We start from the raw sequence: 18,054 nt of genomic DNA, 5'->3' as shown, positions 1-18,054 counted from the left end.
TTTGTAACCAGGGAGGCAATGTTGAATACGGGCCTATTTGTGAATGCCATAGCAAAAGTGTAGGAAGTGAGTGTATGGTGGCAGATGCAGGGAATAAAAGAACAACAATTCTAGCGGGCTACATGTAAGGCCCAGAATCTTTGAAAAGTCTTATTATGATCAAGTCTCAAATCCTACAATTATTTATAGCCTTAATTTCAGAGATTATTTTATTAAAGATAATTAAGGCAAGTTTTGATTTATTGGATTTGAGATAAGCTATGATTATTATCCAATTTTATAATTATTGGATTATTTTCTATATTTGAATTATAAAGTTGATAATTATAAAATAATAAGTATTTTATATGATTTGGGTTGGATAAGTAATATTTTAAATATTAATACTGTTATTTTGGAAAATGAAGAAATTAAGTATATTATTTCTTATTATTTGATTTGGGCATTTTATTGAAAATAATTGTAGAGTTGATGAACAAATAGTATTTTATATATTATTATTATTGGATTAGAATTTATTTCTAATTACTATATTATTCCCAATTTTAAGTGAAATTACCAATTTACCCCTAACCCTAAAACCCTAACCCATGACCCGGTAACCCATTGTTTTACCCATGCCCCAGCTGCAGCCGAAACCCCCTTCTTCCTAACTCAGCAGCAGCGTTTCTTTTCCATGATGGAAAAGGAAAATAGAAACAGAAAAGAAGATGAGGGGGAATCAGAAGCACAACACCCACGGTGCACGATGTCCGAAGGAGAAGAAGAGGAGAGGAGAAAGGAGGCCACGCCGGCGCGTTGGGCTTCATCACTGCCGTCGCGTCGCCGTCACCGGCCCTACGAGTGGCCATCCGCACTGTTGCCGCCGTTCTGCGACAAGAGGATGTTCGCAGAGGGTAGCGTCGGAGAGAGGGAGAGGCTGAGCGTGGGGCTTTCGCCGTCCTCTTCGTCGCGGACTAGCTCGCCGCCGCCGCTGTGATGCTCGCGCCGTCGTCCTCCTCACCGCGAAGTCTGAGTCCTCGCCATCCATGGAGGGCCGAAGAGAGAAGCCCGAGCAGAAGAGAGAGAGAGAACGGCAGAAAAGGGGGTCCCTGTTCTGCGGCCGTGCCTCCGCCGTCGCGGGTCCTCCGCTGCCCTTCCACCATCGCCGAAGTCCTCCATCACCGTGGCTTGCTGTTCGAAGTTGCTGCCTCGCCACTACTGGAGGTCTGCCTCGATCCGGTTTGAAGGAGAGGACGCCATTGAGTGGGGGAAACGCCTCTGTCACGCTCCTCGGTCACTGGTGGTGGAGCCGCGTCGCCGTCACCCCTGGGTTGCTGTTCTTACCACCGCTGCTAAAACCACCGCCGAGGCTTTTGCCGTTTCTGCTGCCGGAGAATGCAGCTTAGCCACCGGAAAACCACTGCCGGTAAGGGTCCTTGCATTTGGTCTTCATTCCTTTCTATTCATGGGTCTTTATCGTCATGACGTTGTTGTGCAGTCGCGGTTGTCGGAGTCTTATATTGCCGCTGCCGCTTGAGGCGGCTGACGCAGCCGCTACCAGGTTGATATGGAGCTGCGGCTATTTTGTTAATTCAGTGAGTATTTTACGTTTCGAAACCTCCGCGTTAATGTCTTGTTATGTATATTAAGGTCTTGCGGTATTATTGTGTTAGGAGTTAGAATCCGGTTTGCTTATGCCGCTTGTAGCTGTTTCTGATTTTGTAACAAGTAGAGCCGAGGTTTTGGTTGCCGGTGATTTCAAGTTGAGGCGGATATGGGCTTGATGAGGCGTTTGGATTATGGAATTGCGTTTTGAGGTAGGGGCGCTTTCCAAAAACTATAGTTTATTATTGGAATTATTACATATGGGTACTGATGTGAGATATTGTGTATTTGGTGATTGTATCTGCCTTATGTATTATTTGATTGACTCGAATGATTATGGATGTTGGTTTGGCCGAATTGTTGTGTGGCTTGTGAAATGTAATGTTTGAAATTGATTCTTTAAAGATTTGAAATGAGTTTAATCCGTTGAGGATTGGTTTGAATTGAGTCAATTATTTTGATGATGTGGAAGATAGAATACTCTTGAAATTCAGCCTATGTTGCTTTAATTGATTTGGTTTTGATAAATGATTTATTGCTGAACCGATTCTTTAAAGCTTTGGAAATGAGTTAAATCGGTCGATATTGAGTTGATTTTTGAAATGGCTTCCTTGAGATATGCCACTGAGGCGACTGTTGGATTTAGCTTGCTTTTGAATTGATTTCTGGTTTTGAGCTGTTGAAAAAGAATGAGAAACGGTTTAGTTGGGACCCGAACCGGGTGGCAAAAGTCCAAGTTTTAGGGGAGGTGCTGCCGAAATTTCTATAGAATCCGAGTCCTTATTTGAGATGTTAATTGGGGAATTTTGAGTTTAATGCCTTTCCTATCTATTTTGAGGATTGTGAAATTATGGCTTCTTTATTACCTTTACTTAGAGCAATTAAGAAAGCAATGAAGTTATGCTTTGAAAGAATTATTGAAAAGAGAATCATGATTTATCCTTATTTTCCAAGAAGAACAGTATGTCTTTGGGTACAAGTCATTTGAAAGAGAATTTTGCTTTGAGGCTGTTTTAAAAGGTAAAACGGGTTTATGTGTTTCTCTATTAAACACAAAGATTGTCCCTTGGGAGAGTTTTCGTGATTTTAAAAGGAATTGGATTTCGATTGATGAGCCTCATTATTTTGACGTTTTAAATAAGATTCAAAGTATCTTTTGAACTCTAGTTTAACACAACGAAAATGATTCTCTTATCAGTTTGAAACGCTTCAGATTTAATTATGGAATTGAAGCCGGTTTTGTTTAAGTAAAGGAAATGGTTTTGAAAGAAGTAAAGGTTACGTGACTCGGTTTGGCTTAGATCCTATTTTCTTACTCAAATCAGAAAGCCAATGTTTTAATGATTTTAAATGATTTTGGCGAAATGAGATATGTTATTCTCCCCTAAAGACTTGGGACTCTGCCGAGAAACTTTGTTATAAAATCCCATTGTTGAATGGATGATTTTGAGTGTCTCCAAAAAGAATCTTTAACTTGCCATGGTTATGGAAGCTTGGAAAGAGAATGCCGAGAGTGGCATTGTTTTCAAAGGGAAATTTACCTTGAGTAAAAGTGGCTTATGAGCCTAAAATGATTTGAGAAATGAGATCTTTAAAGCCAAGGCTGAAAAGAGTTGAAACTCGATTTCAAAGTGAAATGAATTGAGGAAATGATTTATGGCTTAAATGCCGACCTTATGAATTTAATGATGTTGAATGGTGGAAGTGCTGTTTTGTTGTGAGCCGGAATGACTGTGTATGATTATACATATTGGTTGGTTTTGGATTGAACCGTGAGCCGGAATGGCTGTGTATGATATGAATATTGGCTGGTTCTGGACTGAACCGTGAGCCGGATGGCTGAGATGGATGTTGATCCATGGATGAGATTGAATGCATGATTATGCTGAATCATTGATAAATGTGAATGTTGCACTTCCACTATCTGAGATACGAGTTTCCCTGGGTAGTAGCAGTGGCTAGCCACCACGTGCTCCAGGTCGAGACTTGATACTCTGTTGACCCTATGTCGTAAGTGTGGCCGGGCACTGTGAAAGGCCCGGATGAGCTCGCCCCCATAAATATTCACCAGCGATGGTGATGGATAAATATTCACCAGTGAGGGTGATGGATATGGATCATGATTATGATCAAGTTTATGATGAGTATAACTCGAGTTGGGGATGCACGACAGAGGGACAGTCCAATGGTTAGCTACCAGGACTTGTCGGGTTGGCTTTATAACCGACAGATGATATCATCAGCCACTAGGGACAGGCATGCATCATATGCATTTGTGTGACATTGGTTGGGTGTGCATATTATACTTGGTTTGCCTATGTGATTAATTGCTAACTGTTCTACTTGTAATAACTGTTTGTTTGTGCTTGAACTTCCTTCCTGTGTTTGCATCTGGGACTCTGTTGGATTGTGGTGATTGGTTGTTGGTTGGATTGTTTGGGCCTAGGGCCGTGGTTGAATTGAGATGGACCGATGGTTGGTTTCGGTATTGTGGTTATGGTTTGGAAATGCGTGAAAGGCTAATTTGGTTCAGCATAGATAAACCTTCTGAAATGCTTTTGAATATTGTTTAAATGAACAGTTTCTTCTTTCAGAAAAAGGATTTCAGATTTCTCTTTTATTGTAAACGGTTGTTTTTGAAAAGAGGCATAAGATGGTTATTAATCACTGGTACGGTTTATCTTCACGTATCCTATTACAGTAATTCCCAAAAACCCTCTACTGAGAACCCTTTCGAGGATGATGTTCTCACCCCCTACATTTTTCCCCTTTCAGGATATGGGCGCAGAAGTTACGAAGAGCTTATTTAATTGTTGTTGTGATGCTCTATATTGTTTTAGTTATGGTTTATTGTACCCTCGCCTTTATCTTGATATAATCTGTAAGAGGGATAGGAATTGTATTGGATTATGCTTGTAAAGTTATTTATATATATTTATGTATATATATGGATGTACTCTTTATGAGCTTTTGTAAGTTGTATGGTATTTATGGACGTATGTTATCGGATGAAAGTTTTTGGGAGCGGCGTTGCGGTTTAAAGTTTCAAACAGGCTCATATTTTAGTATTAAATAATATAAGTGTCGTCGTAATGTCCAAATCTATCAGAGTCGCGCAGCCGGAAGTGCGAGCTTTGGTAGTTAGGGTGTTACATTATGGTATCAGAGCAGTTCTTCCTGTAGAGCCTGAGGAATGGACTGACTATGCTTTAGTTGCATACTCTGAGCGTTTGTCATGTATTAGGTCTTCTCGAATGACGAGAATTAGAGCTTTATGCACATGACAGTCTATTGATTAACGCTGTTAGTCTTGCATTGCATAATTCCTGATATTAAGTTCGGCCGGCTTAATACTAGTGAAATATGTATATGAAAGCACTGATGGGTTATCATAGATGAAATCCTAGTTTTGAGTAAAGCGAATCGCGGGTTTTGGAAAAGTTGGAAACTACTCCTCGAGGCTATTCAGTTGTGTCTTGAATTCTGTTCGAGTTGACATGTTCTTTCATATCCTAACTTGAAGTTCTTATTTGCTAGACCTTTTGAAGAGTAATTTGATGTCTTCACTCTATTCCTCTATCCATATGTATTCTTGTTTGACCTTAAGTGCATATGCTGGTTTAAGATCTTTGTTGCATCTATCTTCCTCTGTTTGAGTTCTTCTTGATTCAAGTATTCTTTGATATAGCCTTGAACCTGTCTTAATGTGCTGTGACTTTTAACTCCGGATTCTGAGTCCATTCTTTGAGAAATTGTTGTTTCAGTTTTTCTCTTACTTGACAGTGATCACAGCCAATTTTGAGATTTTATAAATTGCTGTTGATTAGATATATGCTTTTCTATATATGAGACTTTGAAATTATTTATACAGTTTAACAACTATTTCTTTCTAATACTTTGCCTGTACTTTTACTGGTTTACGCAATTGTACTTATTTTAAAAGTAAATTTTGACCTTCTAGTAATTTTACTATAGTTCCAATGGACATCTTTATTTGATTGTGTATTTGGATATTTTCTGAAATACTGGAAAGAAAGATTTTTTTTTGCTTTTATTCCGGTTGAGTTTCGTTTGATAAGCTTTACTTAACTTATTTTGAATTGAGTTTGGTTTAGCATACTACATAGTTTATGCCATTGTTGTTCTTTTGAAAATGTTGGATTCATAGCTTTCTTCTTATGAACGGACTGGTTCCTTCTTAAGCTTTTCACCTCTATGAATGTTATACGTGATTCTGTTTTTAACTAATCTTTTACATTTTGTGAACATTACCATTGATCTTGGTTTGTCCCCTCTTGTGAATCTCATTCTTATGTGGGTCAGTTTGATTCGTTTCAGGATAGTACATTGTTTATTCTCCCATTATCTCTACAAGAGTTTTTAGTTAAAGATTTATCATTGAAAAATTACAAATGATTGAGTTGTCTTTTCTATGACTTTTGTATTCTTTTGGATCAATTTAAAACTTGTTTGATATTTCATGCTTAGTGGATCTTGTTTGAACTACTCTAATTTAAGATCCTTTCTTGCAAGGCTTGACTCCTTTTTAGTACATCTTAAACTTCTTGAATGTTCTTATGAGATGAGGATTTCAAGAACACTTTTGGAGTCTTGTTTTGGACTTTTTAAAGAAGTTTTGAATTCTCTTGTAAGAAGTTTTAAACGGAATTTATTTTCTGTTTCTTGATTTAGATTGAAACCATTGTTCAATATTGATGAAGTTAATTTAAAAATCGGCATGCGCTATTTTAAATGAGGTTTTGGAAAGTTTCTTTGTTTAGTGGAAACCGATTTGTTTGTAACGCACCACTTATTTCCTTACCAGATTGTAAGCAAATTTTTATCTCGGAGTTTCTTTTCTAAAAAGAGTTTAACTTCCTCTTTCGTACTTGCTATAAATGTTATACATGCTTGTTTGAATATGAAATTTTGAGAATTTTGAACAAGCATCTGATTATTTCCGAGTTTTTATGAACTGCTTTTGGTTAAGTTGTGCATTTAATTATCTTTCTAAAATATTTGAGGAAATATTTTAGCTCTTAGCCAAAGTTGTGTGCATTTGTTTTTGGAACTCTACAAAATCTACTTCAACATGGAATTGTATTGAAGTAAAGCCACATTTATGCTTTTGTTACTCTCTTGAAGGACATTTGTTGCTTAACTTTTCTTTTAGACTGCGAGGTGATTTTCCTGCAAGTTTTCGATTCTTTTAAGAACAATGTATTCAGAAGTATTTTTAATCATGCCCTTGAGTTTTGTGAGCTTTGCCTTGGGTTTGAGATATTCTCTTTTGTAAACCTCATACTTCATCGACTCAGTTTGAGTTTGTTTCAAGCTGATGCGCTGGTTATCTTCTTGTTGATCCTATTGAACTTCTTTGATCTAAGGGTTATCTTTGAAGTTGTCAATTGAATTGTGTCTAGCAAACTTTATTGCTTGAACATCCATGTTTATCTGGGATTGGATATATTCTTTCAAATCTATGACTATTGTCTTTGACATCCGTCTCTCCTTTCTAAGATCTCATATTCTTCTGAGTAGACTCGAGAATTGTTTTGGTATCACGTGCGACTTGTAGACGTAGTAACGCGATACGTTAGTTCCTTAAGATGTGATGTGTATACGGAAGTTGAAGCGGTAGGTGTGCAACGTATGAGTTGTGGGCATTTTGTTCCTTGCGAACGGGTTTGTGATTGTCAGGCTTGTGATCAAATTTGGGGTTTGTAAGGTGCTTGACGGAATTGGAAAGTTGAAACCTTGAGGTTGATATAAGATTAGTGTGCGGATATTGAGCACATCGTTTTAACTCCATCCTGTTTTCTAGCCTTTGATGCCTTGCCCTACTATCACATGATTGACTCATGTTATCTTTTGCATTGAGCCTATCTTGTAACGTTTGCCTGGCAGTTACACTCCTACCTTTGCATCCTTATGCTTATGATAATCAAAGTATTTGAAAATCGTATATATGGTTATATTTTGAGATATTTTTGCTTCTTCTTTAAATGTGTTCAAGGGTGAACTGTTATGGAATTTCTTCCATTTTGTATCAATTTTCGAGGGCGAAAATTTTTATAAGGTGGGTAGAATGTAAGGCCCAGAATCTTTGAAAAGTCTTATTATGATCAAGTCTCAAATCCTACAATTATTTATAGCCTTAATTTCAGAGATTATTTTATTAAAGATAATTAAGGCAAGTTTTGATTTATTGGATTTGAGATAAGCTATGATTATTATCCAATTTTATAATTATTGGATTATTTTCTATATTTGAATTATAAAGTTGATAATTATAAAATAATAAGTATTTTATATGATTTGGGTTGGATAAGTAATATTTTAAATATTAATACTGTTATTTTGGAAAATGAAGAAATTAAGTATATTATTTCTTATTATTTGATTTGGGCATTTTATTGAAAATAATTGTAGAGTTGATGAACAAATAGTATTTTATATATTATTATTATTGGATTAGAATTTATTTCTAATTACTATATTATTCCCAATTTTAAGTGAAATTACCAATTTACCCCTAACCCTAAAACCCTAACCCATGACCCGGTAACCCATTGTTTTACCCATGCCCCAGCTGCAGCCGAAACCCCCTTCTTCCTAACTCAGCAGCAGCGTTTCTTTTCCATGATGGAAAAGGAAAATAGAAACAGAAAAGAAGATGAGGGGGAATCAGAAGCACAACACCCACGGTGCACGATGTCCGAAGGAGAAGAAGAGGAGAGGAGAAAGGAGGCCACGCCGGCGCGTTGGGCTTCATCACTGCCGTCGCGTCGCCGTCACCGGCCCTACGAGTGGCCATCCGCACTGTTGCCGCCGTTCTGCGACAAGAGGATGTTCGCAGAGGGTAGCGTCGGAGAGAGGGAGAGGCTGAGCGTGGGGCTTTCGCCGTCCTCTTCGTCGCGGACTAGCTCGCCGCCGCCGCTGTGATGCTCGCGCCGTCGTCCTCCTCACCGCGAAGTCTGAGTCCTCGCCATCCATGGAGGGCCGAAGAGAGAAGCCCGAGCAGAAGAGAGAGAGAGAACGGCAGAAAAGGGGGTCCCTGTTCTGCGGCCGTGCCTCCGCCGTCGCGGGTCCTCCGCTGCCCTTCCACCATCGCCGAAGTCCTCCATCACCGTGGCTTGCTGTTCGAAGTTGCTGCCTCGCCACTACTGGAGGTCTGCCTCGATCCGGTTTGAAGGAGAGGACGCCATTGAGTGGGGGAAACGCCTCTGTCACGCTCCTCGGTCACTGGTGGTGGAGCCGCGTCGCCGTCACCCCTGGGTTGCTGTTCTTACCACCGCTGCTAAAACCACCGCCGAGGCTTTTGCCGTTTCTGCTGCCGGAGAATGCAGCTTAGCCACCGGAAAACCACTGCCGGTAAGGGTCCTTGCATTTGGTCTTCATTCCTTTCTATTCATGGGTCTTTATCGTCATGACGTTGTTGTGCAGTCGCGGTTGTCGGAGTCTTATATTGCCGCTGCCGCTTGAGGCGGCTGACGCAGCCGCTACCAGGTTGATATGGAGCTGCGGCTATTTTGTTAATTCAGTGAGTATTTTACGTTTCGAAACCTCCGCGTTAATGTCTTGTTATGTATATTAAGGTCTTGCGGTATTATTGTGTTAGGAGTTAGAATCCGGTTTGCTTATGCCGCTTGTAGCTGTTTCTGATTTTGTAACAAGTAGAGCCGAGGTTTTGGTTGCCGGTGATTTCAAGTTGAGGCGGATATGGGCTTGATGAGGCGTTTGGATTATGGAATTGCGTTTTGAGGTAGGGGCGCTTTCCAAAAACTATAGTTTATTATTGGAATTATTACATATGGGTACTGATGTGAGATATTGTGTATTTGGTGATTGTATCTGCCTTATGTATTATTTGATTGACTCGAATGATTATGGATGTTGGTTTGGCCGAATTGTTGTGTGGCTTGTGAAATGTAATGTTTGAAATTGATTCTTTAAAGATTTGAAATGAGTTTAATCCGTTGAGGATTGGTTTGAATTGAGTCAATTATTTTGATGATGTGGAAGATAGAATACTCTTGAAATTCAGCCTATGTTGCTTTAATTGATTTGGTTTTGATAAATGATTTATTGCTGAACCGATTCTTTAAAGCTTTGGAAATGAGTTAAATCGGTCGATATTGAGTTGATTTTTGAAATGGCTTCCTTGAGATATGCCACTGAGGCGACTGTTGGATTTAGCTTGCTTTTGAATTGATTTCTGGTTTTGAGCTGTTGAAAAAGAATGAGAAACGGTTTAGTTGGGACCCGAACCGGGTGGCAAAAGTCCAAGTTTTAGGGGAGGTGCTGCCGAAATTTCTATAGAATCCGAGTCCTTATTTGAGATGTTAATTGGGGAATTTTGAGTTTAATGCCTTTCCTATCTATTTTGAGGATTGTGAAATTATGGCTTCTTTATTACCTTTACTTAGAGCAATTAAGAAAGCAATGAAGTTATGCTTTGAAAGAATTATTGAAAAGAGAATCATGATTTATCCTTATTTTCCAAGAAGAACAGTATGTCTTTGGGTACAAGTCATTTGAAAGAGAATTTTGCTTTGAGGCTGTTTTAAAAGGTAAAACGGGTTTATGTGTTTCTCTATTAAACACAAAGATTGTCCCTTGGGAGAGTTTTCGTGATTTTAAAAGGAATTGGATTTCGATTGATGAGCCTCATTATTTTGACGTTTTAAATAAGATTCAAAGTATCTTTTGAACTCTAGTTTAACACAACGAAAATGATTCTCTTATCAGTTTGAAACGCTTCAGATTTAATTATGGAATTGAAGCCGGTTTTGTTTAAGTAAAGGAAATGGTTTTGAAAGAAGTAAAGGTTACGTGACTCGGTTTGGCTTAGATCCTATTTTCTTACTCAAATCAGAAAGCCAATGTTTTAATGATTTTAAATGATTTTGGCGAAATGAGATATGTTATTCTCCCCTAAAGACTTGGGACTCTGCCGAGAAACTTTGTTATAAAATCCCATTGTTGAATGGATGATTTTGAGTGTCTCCAAAAAGAATCTTTAACTTGCCATGGTTATGGAAGCTTGGAAAGAGAATGCCGAGAGTGGCATTGTTTTCAAAGGGAAATTTACCTTGAGTAAAAGTGGCTTATGAGCCTAAAATGATTTGAGAAATGAGATCTTTAAAGCCAAGGCTGAAAAGAGTTGAAACTCGATTTCAAAGTGAAATGAATTGAGGAAATGATTTATGGCTTAAATGCCGACCTTATGAATTTAATGATGTTGAATGGTGGAAGTGCTGTTTTGTTGTGAGCCGGAATGACTGTGTATGATTATACATATTGGTTGGTTTTGGATTGAACCGTGAGCCGGAATGGCTGTGTATGATATGAATATTGGCTGGTTCTGGACTGAACCGTGAGCCGGATGGCTGAGATGGATGTTGATCCATGGATGAGATTGAATGCATGATTATGCTGAATCATTGATAAATGTGAATGTTGCACTTCCACTATCTGAGATACGAGTTTCCCTGGGTAGTAGCAGTGGCTAGCCACCACGTGCTCCAGGTCGAGACTTGATACTCTGTTGACCCTATGTCGTAAGTGTGGCCGGGCACTGTGAAAGGCCCGGATGAGCTCGCCCCCATAAATATTCACCAGCGATGGTGATGGATAAATATTCACCAGTGAGGGTGATGGATATGGATCATGATTATGATCAAGTTTATGATGAGTATAACTCGAGTTGGGGATGCACGACAGAGGGACAGTCCAATGGTTAGCTACCAGGACTTGTCGGGTTGGCTTTATAACCGACAGATGATATCATCAGCCACTAGGGACAGGCATGCATCATATGCATTTGTGTGACATTGGTTGGGTGTGCATATTATACTTGGTTTGCCTATGTGATTAATTGCTAACTGTTCTACTTGTAATAACTGTTTGTTTGTGCTTGAACTTCCTTCCTGTGTTTGCATCTGGGACTCTGTTGGATTGTGGTGATTGGTTGTTGGTTGGATTGTTTGGGCCTAGGGCCGTGGTTGAATTGAGATGGACCGATGGTTGGTTTCGGTATTGTGGTTATGGTTTGGAAATGCGTGAAAGGCTAATTTGGTTCAGCATAGATAAACCTTCTGAAATGCTTTTGAATATTGTTTAAATGAACAGTTTCTTCTTTCAGAAAAAGGATTTCAGATTTCTCTTTTATTGTAAACGGTTGTTTTTGAAAAGAGGCATAAGATGGTTATTAATCACTGGTACGGTTTATCTTCACGTATCCTATTACAGTAATTCCCAAAAACCCTCTACTGAGAACCCTTTCGAGGATGATGTTCTCACCCCCCTACATTTTTCCCCTTTCAGGATATGGGCGCAGAAGTTACGAAGAGCTTATTTAATTGTTGTTGTGATGCTCTATATTGTTTTAGTTATGGTTTATTGTACCCTCGCCTTTATCTTGATATAATCTGTAAGAGGGATAGGAATTGTATTGGATTATGCTTGTAAAGTTATTTATATATATTTATGTATATATATGGATGTACTCTTTATGAGCTTTTGTAAGTTGTATGGTATTTATGGACGTATGTTATCGGATGAAAGTTTTTGGGAGCGGCGTTGCGGTTTAAAATTTCAAACAGGCTCATATTTTAGTATTAAATAATATAAGTGTCGTCGTAATGTCCAAATCTATCAGAGTCGCGCAGCCGGAAGTGCGAGCTTTGGTAGTTAGGGTGTTATGCTACAAGGATCAGGTAGCTGAAGTGGCGGTGGAGGTGTCAAGGGAGGATGGAGAAGATAAGGGTAGTTTGGTAAATTCCTAGCTAATTTTGATTAAATGGAATCATAACCATTCAAAACAGAATCTCAACAAATTGGCATGTATCATTCAGGTTATGAAGGCTTTAAAAGGGGAGCTAATTTTGTTGGATATGAGATTGTGAGTTATGAGGATGAATATGAAAAAATTGTTGCATGTGAATATAGTAGGCTGAAAAGAGGGGGTATAAGGAAAAACAAATAAAACCATGTGTGTGAATTGTGCTAGTCCCAATGCATTACAAAAAAGGTGAAAGGATGTCGTTGGGTTAAACGCTTTAATGAATCAGACTGGCCTTGATGTAGTGGATTGTGGAGCTGGGTCAGACCCAAAACATGCGGGTCGGGGTATGAAGAATTCAGGTATAGGGTTGTTGGGAAAAAACTTGCGGCAACTTCAGAGGTGTGTGCAAGACCAGGAGATGGTGTGGTTGTTCTAATTCATAGTGAATGAGGCCTTCTCAATGGGGAAGGGCGGGGAAACGACAATTTCGGCGGTGGTGCAACGAGCCAGGATGCATGATCTACCTCGATGTTTTCACCAAAGGATAACGGCCATGACAGGATTCGGGAGGTAGAGCACCATCTTGTGAGGCCATCAATGGAGATGAAGGAAGGAACGCCGAGAAGCCATGACAGTGAGAACGAGACTAATGATGATGGTGGGATTGAGGATGCGAATGAAGTGAATGATGATGAAGGGGCTGATGATGAGACAGGCTATGGATCAGGTTCTTGAAAACGGGTATGGATCAATGATGCGAAAGTGATTGGTGAAGGAATAACCGAGTTGAAGGGGATGGGGGTAGCAATTTCGCATGGTGAAGATGTTGGAGAATAGGGTATTGCGGGTAATGGTGAATCAGACATAAATGCCATGAGTTTGGGAACCAGAGATAATTAGAGTTTCAAATTGAAAGAACATATGATTGAAAATAAGAAAACATGGGAACTGGCAGTGGAATCTGGTGCAATACTTTACAGTGAAGAAGATGATATCATGACTATTCTCCAAGCACAGAATGAAGAGATTGCTCATAAGAGGAGATTGGCTAAACAAAAAGGGAAAATAAGACGATGCAAACCCAATAATTCTAAAAAGGTATGTGAAAATTTTTTATCATGATATTTAGTTCTTAGAATGTTAGGGGGTTGAGGGGTAATGGAAAATTGATCATGGTGAAAGACCTTAAAAAAAACATAAGTTAAATATGCTAGCTTTGATAGAGACTAGAGACAAGTAGTGTCGAAGTTTGACATAGTACAAATTTGGGGGAGCGATATTGCAGGATGGGAGTATGTAGGGTCTGAAGGTGCATTGGGTGGTTTTTGCTTATTTGTGATGAAATAATGTTCAAAATGAGTAATTGATACAAAAGGGAGGGATGGTTGTGTGTTAAAGTGGTCTTATTAAAAAATAATTCCAATTATGCATTTTGTTTGGTGTATGGCGCACATACAAGAGGTGATAAACTTCTTATGTGGGAGGAACTGAGCTATATAGCTGGGTTATGTCAGGTTTCATTCTATTTCATGGGCGATTTCAATGAGATTATATAGGAGGAAGAGAGAAAAAGCTGCTGATAGCTTAACAACAGAGATTTTGGAAATTGGATACAAGATATGCAGTTGATGGACTTACCGATATATGATCTCAAATTTATATGGTTCAGGGGCCGATCGTACAGTCGTATTTGATAGAGTTCTGATTAGTTTGGAATGAGTTGAGGAGTTTCCAGAGATTCTATTAAAAGGTGGACCAAGCGGGTTATCAGATCATTATCCAATGATTGTGGAGGATACAAAGTGGAAAAGCAGACTAATACCGTTTTGGAACCTAGACTTTTGGTTTACACATGAGGGCTTCCTAAGGATGGTGAAAGAGGAATGGATAGATTTAGAAAATGTACAGTTCACTGATAAACTAAAGGCTCTAATAGTTTTTTTTTGAAGAGATGGCATAAGGACAAATTTAGCGACATAGATAAGAAAATTAATATGTTTGAGGAAAGGGATAAAGAAGTTAGATGATATGGTAAGTAATGGGGTGTATGATGGAACGGTAGAGGTGAGGAGAAAGGCGTTAGTGAGATGCTGTGAGAAATGCTATGAGAGTTCTATAAGGATTTGTATCATCAGGAGAGGTCTATCATGGTGCGTTTCAGAGATGGTTTAGTGAAACGAATAGATGAAGATGAATCAAAAGCTTTGGAAGTATTGCCATCTGTTGAGGAGATCAGAGAGGGGGGTATGAGACTGTGAATCATCTAAGGTGCGAGAAAGCGATGTGTATAATATGAAATTCATTAAGAAATACCGGAATGAGATTGGTTTAGAATTTACGGTACTCGTGATGGGTTTCTTTCAGACAACTAGGTTACCTCTTGATGCAAATATTACATAGGTGGCGCTAGCACCGAAGTTTGTTGGAGCTAAGGAGATCAAAAAACTTTAATCGATTAGTATAGTTGGATGTGTGTACAAGGTGATTTCAAAGGTATTGGTTAGGAGAATGAGGTCGGTGATGCCAAGACTAGTAGGTGCATTGGCTTAAACTGAGAAAATAAAAAGCATAAATTATCAAGTTAAATTTTCAAAAGGTATATAATAGGGTCAAGTGGAGTTTTGTAGACGTAGTATTGCAAAAGATGGGCTTTAGTTGGAGATGGAGGGAGTGTGTTATGGAGTGTGTTGGTACTATTTTTATGTCTATTTTGATAAATGGTTCACCGTTTAAACCATTCAAAATGGAAAGCGGACAGAGACAAGGAGATCCACTATCTCCATTCTTGTTCGTATCAGTTGTTGATGTATTGCATATAATGGTGGAAAGGCGGTTAGAAACGGATGGATATCCCCATTGCTAGTTGGGAAGAATGATATAGAGTTGTCCCATCTTCAGTTTGTAGATGACACTATATTATTTTGTCCACCTGAGGAGTAGACCATAAGGAATTACAAGAGGTTATTACGATACTTTGAACTAATGTTGAGGCTAAGCATCAACTTTGACAAATCCAGTTTGATCCCAATTAATTGTGAACAGCAGTGGGTTCAGAGTATGTACATCTTATTTGGTTGTAAAGAAGCTACTCTTCCAGTTAAATACCTTGGAATCCCCCTAGGAGTTAATCCCATGTTGGTGAAGATGTGGAAGCCAATAGTAGACAAAGTGAAAGAAAAGCTCAATTTATGAAAAGCTAAAGTGCTCAATAAACAGGCAAGTTGGTTTTCATCAAATTAGTGTTAAATGACTTGCCGATATACTACTTAAGTCTGTATATGATGTTGAAGGCAATTGCAGATAAGTTGATATCATTACAAAGGAGGTTCATGTGGAGTAAGGAGGATGGAAAGAATGGCATAGCGATGGTAAGGTGTGTGGGAAGTAGTGTAGGCTCCAAAAAAGTTAGGTGGTCTGGGGTGGGGGATGCGGTGGTCCACAATACAACACTTCTATTTAAGTTGTGGTGGCATTTTTCAAAGAAAAAGTGTCCGTTGTGGAAAAATGTGGTATGCTCCTATAATAATATGAATCCCAATGTGATGTTATCCAATCAGTCAATACCTACAAGAGGGAGTTCATGGAGGGATATATTTCAACTATAAATTAAGGAGAAATATATGATAGATAAGATGATTACGGGGTTGTCTGTGGAGGTAGGTGATGGTAGAAGGACTCGTTTTTGGGAGGATGTCTAGTTACAAAGTGGTTTGTTGAAAGATCAGTTTTCGAGACTCTTCTCAATTTCAAACTAAAAAGGGTTCGTCATAGAGAATTGTCAGTTTTGGGATGGGGTAGAGTGGATTTGGAACTTTCAATGGAGGCGAGAGTTATTCCAATAAGAGTTGGATTTAGTGAACAGTTACATGATAAGTTGAGGCCAATTACACTAGCATATGACAAAGAAAATAGAGTTGTGTGAAAATTTGATAGGCAAGATGTTTTTACTACTAACTCATTTGTGCAGGTGCTGCAAGCAGAAACAACTCGTGAAGAAGTCACAAGCTGTAGCTTTACTAGAACTATTTGGAAAGGATTAGTTCCATCATGAGCGAACACTACAAGATAAACACTGACTAACATCAGAATTATCGGCAGATTTATCAAATAAATCCTCCGGTAATTAGTTTACCGTCGAATTGAATTTGATGGTATAATCGGCGCCGAAAAATTTTTACCGGCAGATTATTTCATCCGACACTAATTACTGGCAGGTTTTGCGTCAGATTTATTGATTAATACGACGAAAATAAGCGGTTGAATACCGTCGGATTTTTCCGATGGTAAATTTGGCGCCATATTATGTTTTGTGGTGCCCAATGACCAGCGGATCCCCACGGTAGTTGTGTTTTCTTTTTTTTTTTGCACAATGATGCAAGCCTAAACTGGGTTCGGAATTTATCTCAAAATAAAATCAGCGTTGCAAGTATAGTTCCAAACCCAACAATTGGCCAATATCAAATTTCAATATGAAAATGTCACAATCAATACAAAATTAACCAAGAGTATTTAGACTCCCGGGTCGTCTTCCCTAGGAGTTGCAATTAAATGTTTAGTTATTGGCAAGAAATTAAAATGCAAGAAGGTAACTTAACATGCAAGAAATTAAATGAAGGCAAGTAATGGCAATGGAAATGGAAATTGAAGGCTAAAAAGGACTCTTGGCAAGAAGTGGGTAATTAAGGATTCCTATCCTAGTTGTGGACCACAAACATGGTAATTGTGTGTGGATTAATCCTAATTAGTCAACTCTACATCGAGAATAAGTCAACTGGGCATAATTAATCTCAATCCCTAATTTCTAAGTCAGCACTAGTGGGTCACTTAGAGTCAAGGGAAACCAAATTAATTAACAACTCTCACACAATGTGGAATGGACATCCACCACTCAAGTTCACCCAATTATCCAATTTCCCAACCAAGAGTGTGAGAAGGGATTTCTAGCCCTGGTTTCATGTTTCCTTTTCCAAGGTTCCCATGAAACCCATTTTTCATTCAATCTCTTTTCCAAGATAATTGAACACTAGCATTGAAACAAAATTTCTTCTAGCAAATCAAAGAGAAGATGAAGAGAAAAAGAAATTAACTATCATTAATCCATCAAGTACAACAGAGCTCCCTCTCTCAATGAGAGGGAATTTAGCTACTCATAGCTCAAAGAAAAGTACAAGAGATGGAAGAGATGATAGAGTAAAACTAAAAACTCTATTCCATAACTTAGCTTCCTAACTGCTTAACCCCTTTCGCAGTACTTTCAGGGGTTATTTATACTACTCCTAGAACTAGAAATAAAGAAAATACAAAAGTGAAAAGAAAAATACAATTTGGAGGGAAAAGAAACTCAATAAACGTGATCTCCCAGCTGGCGTATGACTGGCGCTTCAGTAGCGTGCCACGCCCAGCTCTGAATCTGGCTTGGCGTGCCACGCCCAACTCTTCAAGTGGCACGCCTTCCTTCATTGGCCTCTCTGGCGTGCCACGCCTTCGAGCCCAAGTGGCATGCCCAGGGTTCTTTAAGCACTTGTGTAGCCTGGCGTGCCACGCCTTCGACCTCAAGTGGCACGCCTAGGCCTTTTTAAAACCTTGGATAGCCTGGCGTGCCACGCCTTTGACCTCAAGTGGCATGCCCAAGCCTTCTCCCTCTCCTCCTTGCTTCTGGAAAGTTGAACTAGCATGGT

At 39.0% G+C, this 18,054-nt stretch overlaps 2 long non-coding RNA genes across 2 annotated transcripts; both read left to right on the top strand.

The window, feature by feature from the left end:
- The first annotated feature begins 608 nt into the window (after window positions 1-608).
- LOC112769050 (uncharacterized) lies at window positions 609-4,563 on the top strand. The gene is made up of 4 exons (XR_003186348.3): window positions 609-1,408; window positions 1,481-1,577; window positions 1,656-1,799; window positions 4,363-4,563. It is a non-coding gene; the product is annotated as an uncharacterized lncRNA (long non-coding RNA).
- A 3,598-nt stretch (window positions 4,564-8,161) lies between these two features.
- LOC112769052 (uncharacterized) lies at window positions 8,162-12,117 on the top strand. The gene is made up of 4 exons (XR_003186350.3): window positions 8,162-8,961; window positions 9,034-9,130; window positions 9,209-9,352; window positions 11,917-12,117. It is a non-coding gene; the product is annotated as an uncharacterized lncRNA (long non-coding RNA).
- Window positions 12,118-18,054: the final 5,937 nt, after the last annotated feature.

Source organism: Arachis hypogaea, chromosome 18, assembly GCF_003086295.3.
Source record: "Arachis hypogaea cultivar Tifrunner chromosome 18, arahy.Tifrunner.gnm2.J5K5, whole genome shotgun sequence".
In the NCBI taxonomy this organism is placed as follows: domain Eukaryota; kingdom Viridiplantae; phylum Streptophyta; class Magnoliopsida; order Fabales; family Fabaceae; genus Arachis; species Arachis hypogaea.
Note: the sequence above shows the minus strand (reverse complement) of the source record. Positions and strands in the feature narration are given on the sequence as shown.